The following is an 18,477-nucleotide window of genomic DNA, read 5'->3' as shown; positions in this document are numbered from 1 at the left end:
ATTTTTTTTGTTTCCCACTTCTTAAATATGTTATCACAGAAGCGTTATCACTGTTGCCAATGAGCTTGGCCCTGGCCAGCGGCGGGTCCGCCCTAGACCCAGCCAAGTCCACCAGACAAGGGAAACTTCTAGCAGCTTCTCATAGAAGCTGCCACTCTAGCCCTCATCTACTACACAAAACCAGCACAGGTGGGTTAACCTTAGCTGGCTACTAGGTGCCCACCCAGCCACTCCCCTCCTCAGCTGGACAGGGGAAGAATATAAGATGAAAAAAAGCTTGTGGGTTGGGGTAAAGACAGGAAGATTACTCACCAATTACCATAATGGGCAAAACAGACTTGACTTGTGGAAGATTAATTTAATTTATTGACAATTAACAATGGAGTAGGATAGTGAGAAATAAGAACAAATCTAAAACCACCTTCCTCCCACCCCTCCTTTCTTCCTAGGCTCAACTTCACTCCTGACTCTTCTACCTCCTCCTCCCAAGCAGTGCAGGGTAATGGGGGTTGCAGTCAGTTCATAACACTTTATCTCAGCCGCTCTTTCCTCCTCACGCTCTTCCCCTGCTCCAGCATGGCTTCCCCACAAGATCATAGGTCCTGCAAGAAAAACTGCTATTGCCTGGTCTCTTCTCCATGGGGCCACAGTTCCTGCCAGGAGCCTGCTCCAGCATGGGCTCTTCACAGGCTGCAGTTTCCTTCAGGGCACACCCACCTGCTCCAGCGTGAGGTCCTCCATGGGCTGCAGGTGGATCTCTGCTCCTCCGTGGACCTCCATGTACTGCAGGGGGACAACCTGCTCCACCATGGTCATCACCACAGGCTGCAGGGGAATCTGCTCTGGCTCTTGGAGCATCTCCACCCCTTTCTTCTTCTCTGACCTTGGTGTCTGCATAGTTCTCTCACATATTCTCACTCCTCTTTCCCAACTGCTGTTGTGCAGTGTTTTGTTACCCTTTCTTAAATATGTTATCACAGAGGCGCTACCAACGTCACTGAATGACTCAGCTTTGGCTAGCTGCGGGTCCATCTTGGAGCCATCTGGAACTGGCTCTATCTGACTTGGGGACAGCTTCTGGTGTCTTCTCACCACTTTAAAAAAACTCCAAAACACAGGACCAATGTTCAGAATCTTACTATAAACTATTGAATAATCTATACAGTTCGTAAAGCCTCTTATGGCTGCGGTGAAGGGCACTTTTGCTGAGCTGGATCCTGAAGAGCTTTATTCAAGTAAACCGTAGACAACACACTCATTCTACTGTTTATATTTCCATTACTGTTTATATTGTCGGTTGCAATCTCTACACATCTGCAGGCTGAGTAATCCTTTAGGTCATGATAAAACCTCAAAGACCATAGAAGTATCCAAGGATGCATCAGTTCAAACAAGTGAATCAAGTACAGTTGAATTGCTTTGAAGTAGTTCTAGTAACTACAATTAACTGTAAAGTTTTTTTATTACTACTAATAATAGTTTAGACCTATCTCTTGCTGTGGGACTAGATGCTTTTTTTTTCCTCCAGAGGGCTACTGACATCAGGAAAAACTATAATCAGTCAAAAATTAATAAATACACACTTTTTATGCAACCATCTTACCTTAGAGATTCACTTTTGGTAGAATACAATGAATGTTGAATATGTGGAAACAGAAATAAATACAGTCACTTTAGGATGTTAAAAAAAAAATCTAATCAATTTATTTGGGTGGGATAATTATCCACAAGTCTTTCTATGGTGATCTATTACTATTCTGTTACCCATGCTATTTTTTTACAAACCAGATCAGATTTAAAGATCCACTTTGAATAAAAGTTTGAATTTATATTGAGTGTATGTGGCAAGGTTTTGGTAGCCAAGTAGGGGACTGCAGGGATGGCCTCTGTGAGAAGAGGTAAGGGGCTGCCCTGTGCTGAGGACAGCTGATTCCAGCTGGCTCTGCAACTGACCCACTTCTGGCTGAAGCTGAGCCAATCAGCAAAGCCAGTGATGCCTCTGTGAAAATATTTAAGAAATGCCAGAGCAGGTTTGTCCTGAAGGACTGCAGCTCATGGAGATGACCCATGCTGGAGCAGGGGAGATGCATGAGGAGGAAGGAGCAGCATAGAGGAACTGTTATGAACTGACTATAACCCTTCCTGTGCTGCTCGGGGTGGGGGATGAAAGAGGCACAGTCAGGAATGAAGGAGTGAAGCTGAGACTGGGAAAAAGGGGGGGGGGAGCTGATGTTTAACATTTTGTCTTTGTTTCTCACTACTCAAATCAATTTTAATTGGAAACAAGTTAAATTTATTTTCCATAAGGCAAGTCTGTTTTACCTGTGACAGTAATTGGTAAGTGATCTCCCTGTCTTTATCTCAACCCACAAGCTTTATCATCTTATTTTCTCCCCCGTCCTGTTGAGAAGGGGGAGTGAGAGAGTGGCTTGGTGGGCACCTGACAGCCAAACAAGGTCATCTCACCATACAGATACAGCTGTGTATCATCGCTGGTTGGTTCATCTAGTACCTGTATCAAGAAGGCATATCTGACACACTACAGAAATCTTCTGGAATTCACAGCATATTTTGACTTATTCAGGAAATTGGAAAGTGAGATCCCATGGGCAGCAGCTCCAAAGGGCAAAGGAGCTGAGGAAAACTGTCAGGTCTTTCAAGAGTAAAAGTACTTAACCAGGTACTTTTAGGTACTAACCAGGTTGCCTAACCATAGTACTTGTGATGAAGCTTCAAAGAATCATAGAATGATTTGAATTGGAAGGGATCTTCAAAGATCATCTAGTCTAAATCCCCTGCCATGAGCAGGGACATCTTTCACTAGATCAGGTTGCTCAGAGCCCCATCCAACCTGACCTTGAACACTTCCAGGGATGGGGCATCCACCACCTCTCTGGGCGACGTGTCCAGTGTCTCACCATGCTCATCATAAATAATTTTTTCTTTATATCCAATCTAAATCTACCCTTCTACCATTCTACCACGTCTTCTGTTGCAGCCCAAGATGTGATTGGCTGTCTGGGCTGCAAATGTGAATTACTGACTCATGTCCAATTTTTCATCCACCAGTATCCCCAAGTCCTTCTCTGCAGGGCTGCTCTCAATACATTCATCCCCAGTCTCTACTGATACTGGGGATTGCCCTGATCCATGTGCAGGACCTTGCACTTGGCCTGGTTGAACTTCATGAGGTTTGCACGGGCCCACCTCTCCAGCCTGTCAAGGTCCCTCTGGATGGCATCCCTTCTCTCTAGCAAATCAACTGCATCACTCAGCTTGGTGTTATCTGCAAACTTGCTGAGGGTGCACTCAATTTCATTATATATGTTGTTGATGAAGATATTAGAGAGTATTGATCCCAGTATAGATCCTTGAGGGACACCACTCATTACTTCAACTTGGACATCAAGCTGTTGACTGTAACTCTTTGGATGTGGTCATCCAACCAACTTCTTATCCCTTTAAGAGTCTATCCGTCAACCCCATATGTCATGGTTTAATCCCAGTCAGCAACCAAGTATCACACAGCTGCTTGCTTACCCCCCCCTCTCCCCAAGAGGATGGGGGAAAGAATTAGGAAGAAAGGAAAACTCATGGGATAGCAAAGGAAGAAATAATATATTTATATTAAGAATGACCATTAAAAATATAGCGATAATAAAATATACAAAGCAAACGATGCACAATTTCTCACCACCATACAATTTGATGAATGATACAGCCCTTCCCGAGCAGGAATTATAGAACGAAAATGAAAGTGATCTCAGAATGATCCCAAGCAATAAGTGAAAGAGTAAGAGAGCTGGCCACTGACCAACCCCCACTTATATAGTGAGCATGATGTTTATAGAATCATAGAATGGTTAGGGTTGGAAGGGACCTTCAAAGGTCATCTAGTCCAACCCCCCTGCAAGGAGCAGGGACATCCCCAACCACATCAGGTTGCTCAGAGCCTCATCCAGCCTGGCCTTGAACGTTTCCAGGGATGGGGCCTCCACCACCTTTCTGGGCAACCTGTTCCGGTGTTCTATAACTCTCATCGTAAAAAATTTTTTCCTAATTTCTAATCTAAATCTACCCCCCTCTATTTTAAAACCATTACCTCTCGTCCTATTGCAACAGGCCCTACTAAACAGCCTTTCCCCATCTTTCCTGTAGGCCCCCTTGAGGTACTGGAAGACCGCTATCAGGTCTCCCCGGAGCCTCCTCTTCTCCAGGCTGAACAGCCCCAACTCTCTCAGCCTGTGTTCATAGGAGAGGTGCTCCAGCCCTCTGATCATCTTCGTGGCCTCCTCTGGACTTTCTCCAACTGGTCCATGTCCGCCTTCTGTTGGGGGCTCCAGAACTGGACACAGTACTCCAGGTGGGGTCTCACCAGGGCAGAGTAGAGGGGGAGAATCACCTCCCTCGACCTGCTGGCCACTCTTCTCTTGATGCAGCCTAGGATGCGGTTGGCCTTCTGGGCCGCAAGGGCGCATTGCCGGCTCATGTTGAGCTTCTCGTCCACCAGCACTCCCAAGTCCTTCTCCTCAGGGCTGCTCTCAATCCATTCTCTGCCCAGCCTGTATTTGTGCCTGGGTGGAATGGAATGGCATGGAATACTTCCTTTGGTCAGTTTGGGTCAACTGTACTGGCTAATACCGCTCCCAGCTTCTTGCATCTGCACATCAGTGAAACCTGGGAAGTTGGAAAGTGTCCTTGGTCTCTTTAGCAACAACTCATAACATCAGTGTATTAACAGCATTCTTCACGTACAAATCTCATGCTAAATCCAAAAAACACCAGCTACTGAGGAGAAAATGAACTCCATCCCAACTGAAATCGGGACAGTATCTACCCCTTATTCCATACCATCTATGTCATGCTTTTATATATATATACACACAGATATCATTCTATAGGCCATCCCTCCAAAATGTCTGTTGAGTTCATTTAGTCCATGACTTTGGGCTCCATCTGTCATAAGAGCCTTTCAGGCAGGAGAGATGCTATATAGCATTGGATTGTTGCACGCTGCATCTGGGGCTCAAAGCTGGTACATCTGGCGTGGCTGGTGTATCATGTCCAAGGTCTGTGAGTTCAAGATGTTGATCTCGAGGGAGTTGCAGGGCACCAGTTCTGGTTCCATCAGTACTGCAATTTGCTTGGTTTCATCAAAGTCAATTCTTCATTGGTCTGGGTGATTCTTTACTGTGGCATACCACTTGTTTGTGTTTGACTCCAGTTCATATTGAAGTTCTGGCATGTCCAGCACAGCAGCACTCAGTGGTGGAGTAACTTCATTCAGGCCACGATAGTCTACTGTTAGCCTCCGCTCTCCACTAGAATTTCCCACTGGCCATATGGGATTGCTAAAGGGTGAGCAAGTCTTGCTGATCACCGCCTGGCTTTCCAGTTGATGAATCAGCTTGTGGATGGAGATCAGGGAGTCTCGGTTGGTGCGATATTGCCACTGGTGTACCGTGGTAGTAGTGATCGGTACCTGTTGTTCTTGGACCCTCAGCATCCCCACAACAGAAGGGTCCTCTGAGAGGCCAGACAAGGTAGACAGCTGTTTAATTTCCTCTGTCTCCACGGTGGCTGTACCAAAAGCCACCGGTGCCCTTTTGGGTCTTTGAAATACCCACTCCTGAGGTATCTATACCAGGAATGCACGGAGCATCTGGGCCAGTCACTATGGGGTGCTTTTGCCACTCATTCCCAGTCAAACTCACTTCAGCCTCCAGCACAGTCAGCTGTTGGGATCCTCCTGTCACTCCAGAAATACAAATGGGTTCTGCCCCTTTAGAGCTTGATGGCATTAGGGTACACTGTGCTCTGGTATCTACTAGAGCCTTATACTTCTGGGGATTTGATGTGCCAGTCCATCATATCCACACACTCCAGTAAACCTGGTTGTCCCTCTCCCCCACCTAGCTGGAGGCAGAGCTCCTCTAATTCTGATTATAGTAGCCATTATCAATGAATTACTTGATCTGATCACAGTACCCACTTTCAATTAATGGGTTTGTATGATCTACGTGGGTTTGAATTCCATCCCTCTTACTCATTTCTTGTAAATAGGGATCAGAAGCCCATCTACCTTGTCTGGAGAAATGTTCACCGGAGACTGGAGCAACAAATTTCCCAGAAGAAACCCCCATTTGTGATTGTTTTCCCTTACAACTCATGTACCCTTGTCTCTAAGTGGATTTTCCATCCCACTTCCTCATGTCCTCTCCATGATTATGCATGTAAAACCACAAGGTACTGCGCCACATGTACCGTCTCCCTTGAGCAGGGGGAGGTCGTCTTCTAATAGCTGAAATACTGGTCCATGCAGGTGGGGAGCAGGACCTATCCTCCTTGAGTTGCTGAAACTCCTGGGACAGTTTTTGTAACAGGTTTTCAGATCTTTCAGTCAGTCTTTCCACAGCTGAGACACAGGCCCGTAGGGGCAGAAGAGAGATAGTCTTTGTATTGTCGGAGCTGGTTAGCCACTGCACACACTGGTAGTACCTCTTCGTCTTTCCAATTCATTGCTGCCAATGAGTTGGCATACGATGATGGTGCACTCTGTACAAACTTCCATCACATGGGTCGGGTACATTCAATTTCATCTGGGTCTATGGATGTCTGCGAGTCATCCAGGTTACGATAAATCAGCTCCCAAACAGCTAATTCCCTCAGAAACTGGATACCTCTCTCCATAGTGGTTCACTTGCTTGGGTGGCATACAATATCTTCCTTAAAGAAATACCTGTCCCTCACACCTGACAGGAGTCGCCTCCAGAGGCTGCAGGCTGCTGACTCTCTTCCAATCGTCCTGTCAATGGCCGCTTCCCTAGACAGGGATCCCAGCTGCCTGGCTTCCCTGCCTTCTAATTCCAGGCTTCTGGTCCCACTGTCCCAGCATCGGAGCAACCAGGTGACAAGTTGCTCACCTTGATGACGGCTGAAATCTTTTTGCATATCTCACAGCTCACTCAGGGATAGGGATTGGGTGATTACCTCTGGTTCTTCCTCCCGTGATGGCCCTCATTCATCGTCACCCCTGCGATCTGTTTTTTTTTCTTGCATTTCTTCTTCTGTAGAGGGACAATAGATACCAGCACAGGTTGGTTCTTTGGGTCCCCTGTGGTGCCGCTCACCAGGATTTGAGTAGCCACAGTGCCCATAGCTAGGATTAGGGCAGCCACAGTGCCCATCACGGGGACTGAGGTAGCCACAGTGCCTGTCGTGAGGGTTGGGGTAGTTGCAGTGCCTGCTGACAGGGTTTGAGTAGCAGCAACACCTGTTGTAAAGATTAGAGTAGTCACAGTATTATTAAATAGTTGTTTAACCCTAAGCAAGACCAAGGCCTGAAATACATGCAAGATACGTGACAATATGGGCATGATGGTTGAAATACCCCAAGGGTACTAAAAATTCTCAAAAATTGTTGAAATTAGCCTGGCAAAGAAGGGGAAGCTGTAAACAGATGTTCCCCTTCATAGCTTGGCTTCCTGTACTAAGACAAAAGATGTAATTCCAAACAGCGTCCACTAAATGGCTGTCAAAGTATGCGGATGAAGCCGCCGCTGCCACTTTGCTCTGCGCATCACCCAAGTACAAAACTGGTCCTCTTACAAGTGATCTCACCATACAAGCAAGTGTCACATAGCACAGCAGAACAATACCTTTAATACAATGCCCAGCATTGATAAATCACATATAAATACTAGCAAATCACACATACAGTAAGTACGATGCTGCCCAATACAGCTATAAAAGCAAATAAAATTGTGGCCAGTGGTGACCAAATCAACATAATGAATACTTATCACAAATTTGTTTTAGCATGCTGTGGAGGCAGAGAGTGCAGCACAGCTGTTTGACATTGACGAATTTGGGCTATGTCCTGGAACACCACTTGCTCAATAACAAAAACAGCAACTAGAACAAGATAAGGAAATACCAAAGGCAAAAATAGTAAAGACAACCAAAAAACTATAACCAATCCAAATGAAGCATAAGGCACGTGAACAGTATATTGCTACCAATCAAATTAGATGATTAAGTGTGTGCACTTCGCGTGTAACAGACTATAAAAGACTAATGCTGACTAACAATAAAGGTCTCTGGAACACCATCCACGGAGTCCGTGTTTTTACTGCCACAGCACACTGTTTTAGTTCAGCCCCACTCAGGACCAGCCTACGCAGTCTCTCTCTCACTCCCCCCACCCTCCGAGAGAACAGGGGGAGATGATATAAGAAAGAAAAGGCTCGAGGTTTGAGATAAGGACAGGGAGAAATCCTTAAAGTTACCGTTATGGGCAAAACAGACTCGACTTGGGGAAAACTATTCATTTATTTCTAAAACCAAAGCAGGATAATGAGACAGAGAACAAGATAACCTCCCCCCACCCCTCCCTCTTCCCGGGCTTAACATTATCTCTACTACCTTCCCCCCCGAGCGGCACAGGGGGGAAGAGGGAATGGGGGTTACGGTCAGTTCATCACGCGTTGTTTCACGCCACTGCTTCGCCATTAGTGGAAGCACTCCTCACATTCCTCCCCTGCTCCGTTGTGGGGTCCCACCCACGGGCTATAGTCCTTCGTGGAACTGCTCTGGCGTGGGTCATCTCTTCCACAGGGTGCAGTCCCTCCAGAACAGCTGTCCCAGCGGGCCCTCCACAGGCCACAGCCTCCTTCAGGCATCCACCTGCCCCAGCGTGGGGTCCTCCATTTTAAGTACTTGTAGAAGAAAATTGAGTAAAAAGGATGTAGACAAAATTGGTGCCACAGGGAAAGCTGAAAATAAATTTTTCTTTCAATCCTTAACTTTAAGGTGGGTAAACAATGGGGAATTCACCAATTTTTGTATATACCAGAGTGTCCTGTTCCCTTATTGGGGAGAGATTTATTGAGCAAATTGGAAGCACAAATTAGTTTTTAAAACGGTGAAATTCAATTAAATATTCCTGAATCAAAAGCCATAGAGGCAAGGATTTTTATGTTACAGACAACTCCAGAGCCGTATGAAATCCCTCAAGAAGTGGACAATGCAGTAACTCCTTTGGTGTGGGCTGGCGAAGTTCCTGGACATTCCAAAGCAGCAGAACCGGTAAAGATTTTCCTAAAGGAAAGCACCAAACCGGTAAGACAAAAACTGTACCCTTTAAAATTAGAAGCTAGAAGAGGCCTTGAGAAAATAATTGAAATTTTTTTAAAATATCGACTATTAGTCGAATGTGAATCAGAATTCAATACTCCCATTTTACCTGTGAAAAAGTCAGGAGGTGAGGAATATAGGTTAGTACAAGATTTAATAGCAATTAATTTAATAGTTCAGGATATTCACCCCTTAGTGCCAAACCCGTGTACCTTGTTGACAGCTTTAAAAGAAAATCACAAGTGGTTCACAGTACTGGACTTATAGGATGCCTTTTTCTGCATTCCCCTTGACAAAAATAGTCAGGCATATTTTGCCTTTGAACTGCAAAATCCCACAACTGGGCAGAAGACTCAGCTCACCTGGGCAGTGCTACCTCGAGGATTTAAAAATAGCCCAACAATCTTTGGAAATCAATTGGCTAAGGAATAAGAAACATGCAAAAGAATTAATCCTGAAGGAGTGGTGTTGCAATATGTAGGTGACATTTTAATAGCCACAGAAACCAGAGAAGAATGTTTCAACTTGACTACTAACCTGCTAAATTTCTTGGGCCAAAGTGATAACAGATTTTCCAAGAAGAAAGCACAGATTGGAAAAGAGACTGTCATGTATTTGGGATTTGAAATCACACAGGGACAACGACGACTTGGAAATGAGAGAAAAGAGGCAAATTGCCAAATGCCAGAGCCAAAAGGAGCTAAGGAGCTGCAAACATTTCTGGGAACAGCTGGCTGGTGTCACCTGTGGATTCCTAATTATGGACTGCTGGTAAAACCTTTATATGAGACTTTAAAGGAATCTAAAGAAGGGCTCCTCGTGTGGGGACCTGAAGCTCGAAAGGCATTCCAGAACGTAAAGGTGGCTCTGATGTCTACTCCTGCTCTAGGGTTGCCTGATTTAACCAAACCCTTTGAACTGTTTGTGCATGAAAGACAACACTTGGCTCTCAGGATCTTTTCTCAGAAAAATGGAGAATGGAGAAGACCGGTTGGTTATTTCTCCAAACAATTGGACAATGTTAGCCAAGGATGACCAGGTTGTCTACGAGCTGTAGCAGCAACTGTCCTCCTGATTCAAGCAGCTCGTAAGCTGACAACGGGACAGCCAAGAACAGTTTATGTACCACATATGGTACTTTCTGTTGTGAAACTGAAAGGAGGACACTGGTTATCCCCAAGCAGGATGCTCAAACATCAAATTGTCCTGTTGGAACAAGATGATGTCAAATTGAAAACAACTATGACAATAAACCCTGCCACCTTTTTAAATTGAGTAGAAGAAGGAGTCCTAAGCCATGACTGTCTACAGACCATCAAACAAGTTTAGTCCAGTAGAAGTGACCTTAAGAGTGAACCTATATCTGACCCAGAATTCGAGATATGTACTGATGGAAGCAGCTTCGTGAGAAATGGAAGAAGATTGGCTGGATATGCAATAACAACAACAAACTCTGTTATTGATGCAAAGCCGCTTCCAATGAACACCTCAGCACAAAAGGCTGAACTGATAGCCCTCATAGAAGCCCTAAAGTGGACAGAAGATAAAAGAGTGAATATATGGACTGATTTGAAGTACGCTTTTGGAGTAGTACATGCCCATGGAGCCATATGGAAAGAAAGAGGAATGCTAACAGCACAAGGAACATCCATTCAACACCATGAAGAAATTCTGCAATTGCTCCAAGTGGCGCAGAAACCCAAAGAAGTTGCAATTATGCATTGCAGAGCCCACCAATTTGGGAATTCCCCAGTGAACATTGGAAATAGATTAGCCAATCAAACGGCAAAGGAGGTAGCAGAAAAAGGCATCATGACAATAATACCAGTTAAAGAAATGAAATTTGAACAACAAACCCCAAATTACAGTAAGGTTGATCTGGAATTAGCTAAATCACTTAATTCAAATAAAAATGAAAAATGATGGATGATTACTCCTAATAATCAAGTTGTGGTCTCACTTCAATCGATGCTAAAAACAGAGAAATTCATTGGGAAATAGAGGCAATGATCAGTGATTTAAGGAGACAGGAGATTAGTATTAGGATGACAAAATTAGTGAAATCAGTAATAAAAAGGTGTGAAATTTGTTTAAAGAATAACCCTAGAAATATTAAACAACCACCCCCAGGAACCACATATAAAGAAAACTCACCTGGAAACTATTGGCAGATTGATTTTTCAGAATTGCCATGATAAAATGGATATAGATATCTATTGGTATTAGTAGATATGGCCAAAAGTTTTTCCCTGTCACACCAGTAGGCAAGAGAGGTGGCTAAAAATCTGTTGAAAGGAATAATATCACAGTTTGGAATCCTCAAAAGAATGTCATCAATCAATAACAGATTATTCAAATATTGAGCAAAATTCTGGGAATTAAATGGGATTTACACACTCCTTGAAGGCCACAATCTAATAGACAAGTAAGATTTGTCAGGAAACATCTTTAAAATGGCCTCATGCTCTTCCTTTAGCACTTTTGAGAATCAGGATTCAACCCAGATCTAAGACTAAAATTAGTCCATATGAGTTAATGTATGGAAAATCTTATCAGACTCCCACCCTTGTTCAAAATTTGACTGTTCCTGGGGATAATGAAATGGAATTGTATTTGATATCCCTTGGAAGAACTCTGAATGCTTTAAAAGGATATGGAACTGCCACAGAGCCTTTTTCTTTAAACTCCCCAGTTCACCATTTTCAACCAGGAGATTACGTGTGCCTGAAAATTTGGGAATCAGAATGTCTTCAACAAAAATGGAAAGGACCATATCAGGTGCTTCTAACAACATATACAGCCCCTAAATTTGAAGATATTGATTCTTGGATTCATTATTTGAGAGTCAAGAAGCACCGCCTCCAAAACAGAAACAATGGATTTCTAAAGAAACAGGACCTTTAAAATTAACACTCTCTCATTTTTAATGAATTGTATTTTAGTAGTAATGTTAATAATACTTTTTCTTTTACTGATTATAGAGATTAGTTATAAGTAGATGAGACTTATTTAAAAAAAATGAGCATAAATAAGTCTCAAAGGGGGGAAATATTATATGACATAAAATGCTTAATCAATATAATTTTAGAATAATATGATTTTTGAAAATTAAATATCAATATGAGGTGATTCTTGCTAACTATAGAACTGTTGTCACATAGGTTAAATTTTATCTGAAATCTATTTATCCTTAGAGGGAACGGGGAGTTTTAGAATTGTTAAGAAAATACAATATTTTGTTTTTTAGAAGTTAGCCTAGCATGTCTGGGGTAATTAAGAAAGGTGGTAGAACAAAGGTAGGCCTCAAACACCAGCTGTGAAGATAAGCCCTGAGCCATCACCTTGAAGCCAGAAAATCAAGGAGCAACACGACCTGTTCTCAGGACCATGTATGGAGATTTTAAGGAGGGGTTCGATCAGCGAATTCGAGGAGGAGGTGCTCTGACGACCCCCAAGACCACCAGAAGACCCTTGACTCAAAAGAGTGAGCATGCGCAAGTGGGTGGGGAATATGATAATGATTTCTAGGAAAACTGATGATTATGATGTGCGGATTAAACTCTATAACTCGGAGAGAGTTATAAAGCAGGCATGTTTATTCAGCACTGGGTGTGTGGGGGATTGCTCCTCCAAAAACACGCACACCATGTTAAGCAACAGGTACAGTATTTATGCATCACAGACATACATATTCATAGAATTCCCGAGGAGTTAATTACATATACATTAGTTTCTGAGAAATCATTATAATAAGTCTCCACCTGATACAGGGAATTAACGGTCTGCTAAATATTGCTTGATTTAGGAGACTAACTGTCTGCATATTGCTTGATATTACTTGATTTAGGAGACTAACTGTCTGCTAGAGAGTGCCTAACAATCCTGTTTGCCTTGAAACTCACTTCAGCTTATCAGGGACTGGTATGTGTCAAGAAACTGGTATTTGTCAAGGACTGATATGTCTAGCAAAGGACGGAATGTTAGTTCCACCACAAATTCGGTCAGAAGTCGGGAAACTGCTGAAATCCCCAAGGGAAAGGAGAGCATGGGTGAAAGACTAAAGTTCATCTAGAGGAAGATCAGACCCCTGAAGAAGTAAACGACCACCAGAGACAGATCTGAAATGCTAACGCAAGTGTTTTTTTAATAACCCCGCCTCACTTATGCATATGTATGTCTGTATTGTGCAATCCTATGAATATGTACACCTGCACCGGACAAATTTTTGGTAAAATGTGTTGTCGGTGTGCGTGCGTTTATCATGTCATTTGTGACAGTGATGAGTGTCCCTGTATGTGTAAATGTGCAGGTTTGGGGAGGATTGTTCTGGAGTGCTTGTATTTGCATGTGGAGAAAGTACAGGTTTGGGGGAAGCAGTGCCAGGAGGGCCTGTCCCTGTGTGTCAGAAGGCTAAATGGGGCAGGGAAAAGCATGCATTGCACAAGGGCTATTTCTGGGTAAATTCACCCCTCACCCAGTCACTCCCATCTTGACAAAAAGATAGCAGACAAAGATGCTACCTGAAAAAAAGTGTACATGCATGAGGGAGCAATACTGGAAATCCCACAGGGGTCACCCTAGGAAGAAACGCAGAGTACAGCAGAGAGGTATTTTCCACCCCGAGCTTAGGGGGAACCGGAAAGACACTGCTCCCTTTTCAGCACACGCATAACAGAGTGGGATAGGAGGAATGGATGACGGAAAACCAATCCAGTATCGAGAGAGAGACAAGGATCTGGATCTGAGCGTAAGTATACACCCAGTGCGCATGCGCTACATACACGACACGCTCACTCGGCTTCATTCGGTCCGCACTCGGCTATTTCCGTCTCTTTGTTTTAAACTCGGAATATTGCGAGGGGGGTGGAGAGGAGGAAAGACAGAAAGTATTTATTTTTCTTATTTTTCTCTTTTTTTTTTTTCTTTTTTCTTTTAAGGGTAGGGAAAAAATAAAAGGGGAACTGGAAGGAAAAGGAGACGGGAATCAACCCCCTAAAGGTAAAAGATTCCTGCTCCTCCCCCTTCTGTTAGCGGCTGGGCACAGCGTTGCTCATCCTCTCTTCTGTTGCCGTTGCTGCTGTTTGTTGACAGGTCAGTCTGCCGTCCTCCGGTGCTGGGGAGGGGGGAATGGGATGAGCACGGCACGGCACGACACTGGGTCGGGTGTGGGCAGGCTGTGCTTGCTTTTTGTGATGCAGAAAATGCACGTTATTGTCTCAGTGGGTTCGATGGTATTTTAATAAACAGTGGAGGGTTTTTTTCTTCTTTTTTTTCTCCCCCTCTCCTTAAACCCCCTTTCTTTTTCGTGCTTAAGGGTAGCTTCTGGCCACCAAGGGGAAAGGTGTCTTTTCCTTTAAAAAACCCCCACGAACTTCTTCTCCCTCCTCTTTTCTCCCCCCTCCCCCCTTTCTGTTTTCACCTATTTTAACTACTAAGCTTTCTGGTTTCTGGATGCTTTCTGGTTTCTGGATGAGTGGTAACGCTTCTTTCTGGTGCCTGGTCAGTGTGCCACTGCGTCCTGCCAGCAGACTCTTGTCCTCAGGTTTGCATGGAGACCTTACATTACTGTGGGTTGGCTTAGGTATGTAGCTCAGCAGGGTGATAAGGAACGTTTGTGGAGAGGTGATGGTGGGATTTGGATGAGAGCTGTTTGAGTCTCATTCAGAGCGCTCTTTCCATCCTTATTAATGCTTTTGTATTGATTAAACTCCCCACTGTTGGGAGGAGGAGGGAATCTGTGAATCTGTCTCTAGTCAGAGTAGAGTGGGCGTATTCCTTGCTAAATGACCTCAATTATGAAGATACGGGGTTTGTATGGATGTGTATGGCTTAGGTTTTCAAGTCCTGTGAGAAGTAGGAATTGAAGTAGCACTGGTAGATAAAAAAAAAAAAAAAAAGAATGTTAGGAATGTTTGTGGTTTGCATTGCGCCCCCCCCCCCCCCCCCCCGAGTATTTGTTGACCGGTGTAGTTGTCTTCTACCAAGTTCTGTTTGTTTTCGACAAATGTTGACTTTGTTAGTGAGTTGTGGTACTGTAGAATAACTGCAGGAGATTTAATACTTTAGTACTATGGTTGTATAATATTTGGATGCTCTTTGCTAGTTCATGTATTTTTGTTTTGGGAAATGTTATATACTCTATAACTCTCTATATGCATAGTCTCAAATAAGTTTAGTAATTTCCCCCCCCCCCCCCCCCCCCGGATATGAAAAATGGGTGACTGAGAAACATAGATGTAGAAATTGTTTGATTACCTATGTGTGCTCTAGAATGTTCCTTTAGAAGTGTTTTGCTTTAGTAATTGTCTACCTATGTTTCTTAGAATTAAAGTTGTGGATGAGAAGGTTAAAAGAAAAGAAAAAAATTCAGATGCTATTTAAACACAACATTCATTCTAACTTTGAGATCTCATGTGGATAACGATCCTTCTGGACTAAAGTAATTTTAGACTTAAACATTGGACTTGCCAGGAATATATTAAAAATATTTGCATGGAAACTTTAAGCTAGATATGGTCTGTAAAGTGGATGTACGTTTTGAAAAACACTGCAAATGTAATGAGATTTTGCAAGAATGCAATGTTGAATATTCCTGTTTGTTTCTATGTGTATATATAATTATTCATCCTTTTATATTGGGATAGTGGTCTGACTGGTACATAGTTTGAGACAGAGATACTAAATGGAAGCCTTTATCAGCAGTATTTGGTGATGCAACGGATTTCAGAATGTTGATAATCTTGAATGGCCTGTGGTTTAAACTAGTTCCCTTTTTGATACTGCTAGTAAAAAGGGTTGAGTAACAGTTCAAACTACCCCCTTATGCTGGGATAGGTACTCTGTCAGGTTTGAAGGGAGGCTGGAGAAAATTGACTTATGAATGTCAGATTAGAATGTCTGATTGAAATAAGGTAACAGCTAGAAAGACACTGCTCAATTCTAGAATCTATTACTTGGTACAGGACTTGTATTGGAGTCCTGTCTCTAGGGTAAACTAATAATTTCAATAAAAGACAGATTTTGGGAAGATGAAAGTCAAGGCTCACAGACTTTGTTCTAAATGTACTTGCTATGCTGAAGTAGTTAATATAATCAAAGGGTGGAGAGGGTGAGGTTGCATTGCATTAAAACCAGATCTTACTATTGTGATATGTATTGTTGTGTCTTATTGTTGATTGAAACAGATACTGTATGCAGCAGTTCTTACTGTAGTCTATTTTGAAGAGTTAAGGAAAAACTTGCTGCTTTTATTCAAATCAGGTTTCTGTGAAGATAATTTTCTGAATAAATACTTCTATATTTAAATTGTTAGCATATAAAATAGCCCCTGTGGTGAGAATTTAGGAGATGGAAAAAATTTATTTGTTATTGAAGACTTAAATGAAACTTGTCATTACAAAGGTCTTGTAATGACCTTTGCAGGCATGTTGAGGACAGAATAAAAGAGGAATGAGTTGATAGGTAATGCCATTTTCCTTTTTCTACCAGAAAGCAAGCTTCATTTAAAGTGAAAGTTGAGTTGAATTTGTTCTGAGGGATAAATTCTGTCTGAATGACATATTACTTTATATTTTATATTTTTTTTTTAATGCAGGTTTTTTTTTTTTTTTTGGCTTCATTAGCATGCAAACTCGAAAATGTCTCCTTTCACAGAGTTCAAGAATCTGTAGGAATAGATATGTCTACTTCAGAGAACTCGATTTTTTTTTTTTTTTTTTTGGAAACCTACCTTGTATAATAAGAGCTCATCAAATTGCACTTGCTTTTGGAAGCACTTAACAGAAATTTTTTTAGAGATTATTCTTTATAGGGGCAAATTCTCAAATGGTGTCTCTAGGTACATGTGTCGTAGTTTAGCCCGGCTCGGGACCAGACTACCCAGTCTCTCTCTCACTCCCCCCACCCTCCGAGGGAACAGGGAGAGATAATAAAACAAAAAAGTTAAGATTTGAGATAAGGACAGTGAGAGATCCTTAAAGTTACCATTACGGGCAAAACAGACTCGACCTGGGGAAAACTATTTGTTTATTATTAAAACCAAAGCAGGATAATGAGACAGAGAACAAGATGAGCCTGGGAAGAGGGAAGTTAACTTTATGTTCAATTATCTCTACCTCTTTCCTCCCTGAGTGGCACAGGGGGGAAGAGGGAATGGGGGTTATGGTCAGTTCATCACATGTTGCTTTCTGCTGCTCTTTCCTCCTCTGGGGAAGCACTCCTCACATTCCTCCCCTGCTCCAGCTTGGGGTCCCTCCCACGGGCCACAGTCCTTCATGAAACTGCTCTGGCGTGGGTCATCTCTTCCACGGGGTGCAGTCCCTCCAGAACAGCTGTCCCAGCGGGCCCTCCACGGGCCACAGCCTCCTTCAGGCCTCCACCTGCTCCGGCGTGGGGTCCTCCAGGGGCTGCAGGTGGATCTCTGCTCCTCTGTGGGCCTCCATGGGCTGCAGGGGGACAGCATGCTCCACCATGGGCTGCACCACAGGCTGCAGGGGAATCTCTTGACATGAGCAGCATTACTCCTCCCCTCCAGCTCAGGCAGACGCCTCTCAGGTTCTCTTCAAGTCTCATCTCCTCTCCACTTCTTGCAGCCGGGCTGGGCTGAGTTGGACCCAGTCGGCTGCCTGGCGGGAGGCCAGAGGGTGAGGCCCACAAGGCTCGCACCTCCCCCTCTCTGCCCTTGCTTCAGCTTCTTCACATCTTGTCTTTTTAATTCTTTTTCCCCTTCTTAAATACGTTATCGCAGAGGCATTATCAGGGAACATTCTGCTACCAATTGGCTCAGCCCTGGCCAGCAGCAGGTCCGCCCTAGGCCCAGCTGAGTCCACTGGACAAAGGGGAGCGACTTCTAGCAGCTTCTTACAGAACCTGCCACCATAAGCACCCCCCCCAACACAACAGTGAATTTGCTATGAGCAGTTTGCTTCACTTAGAAAGGCATAGTTAATATATTCTCGTTAGGAGCTTCTTCTTAAAAACACAAAAACAAAACCCTGAAAAAACAACCACAAATAAGAAAAAGAAAACCCAAGCAACCTCCAGACCCCAAACACTACCCCCACTCCAACCCTCCCCCCTAGCTATTCATAGTCAACCTGTCGCTAATTATACTTGTGAATGATTTGTGCTATATGAAATTCTTAAGTGTTTTCTTTAAAATAATAATAAAAATAAATTGATGGCTGAATACAGATAGAGAATGGACCTAAATAAGCATATGAGACAGTATGGTGAAATCAAGGCTTACCTGTTCTGGTTAGTTTTTGGCAACCAGTCATGTGAAGGGAATGAGACACAGACTCCATGGTTTTGGGGGAAATGGAGATGTTTATTGTTCTTTTT

Source organism: Chlamydotis macqueenii, chromosome W (assembly GCF_036417535.1).
Source record: "Chlamydotis macqueenii isolate bChlMac1 chromosome W, bChlMac1.mat, whole genome shotgun sequence".
Classification (NCBI taxonomy): Eukaryota; Metazoa; Chordata; class Aves; order Otidiformes; family Otididae; genus Chlamydotis; species Chlamydotis macqueenii.
The sequence above is the reverse complement of the archived record's forward strand: the minus strand, read 5'-3'. Positions refer to the sequence as shown.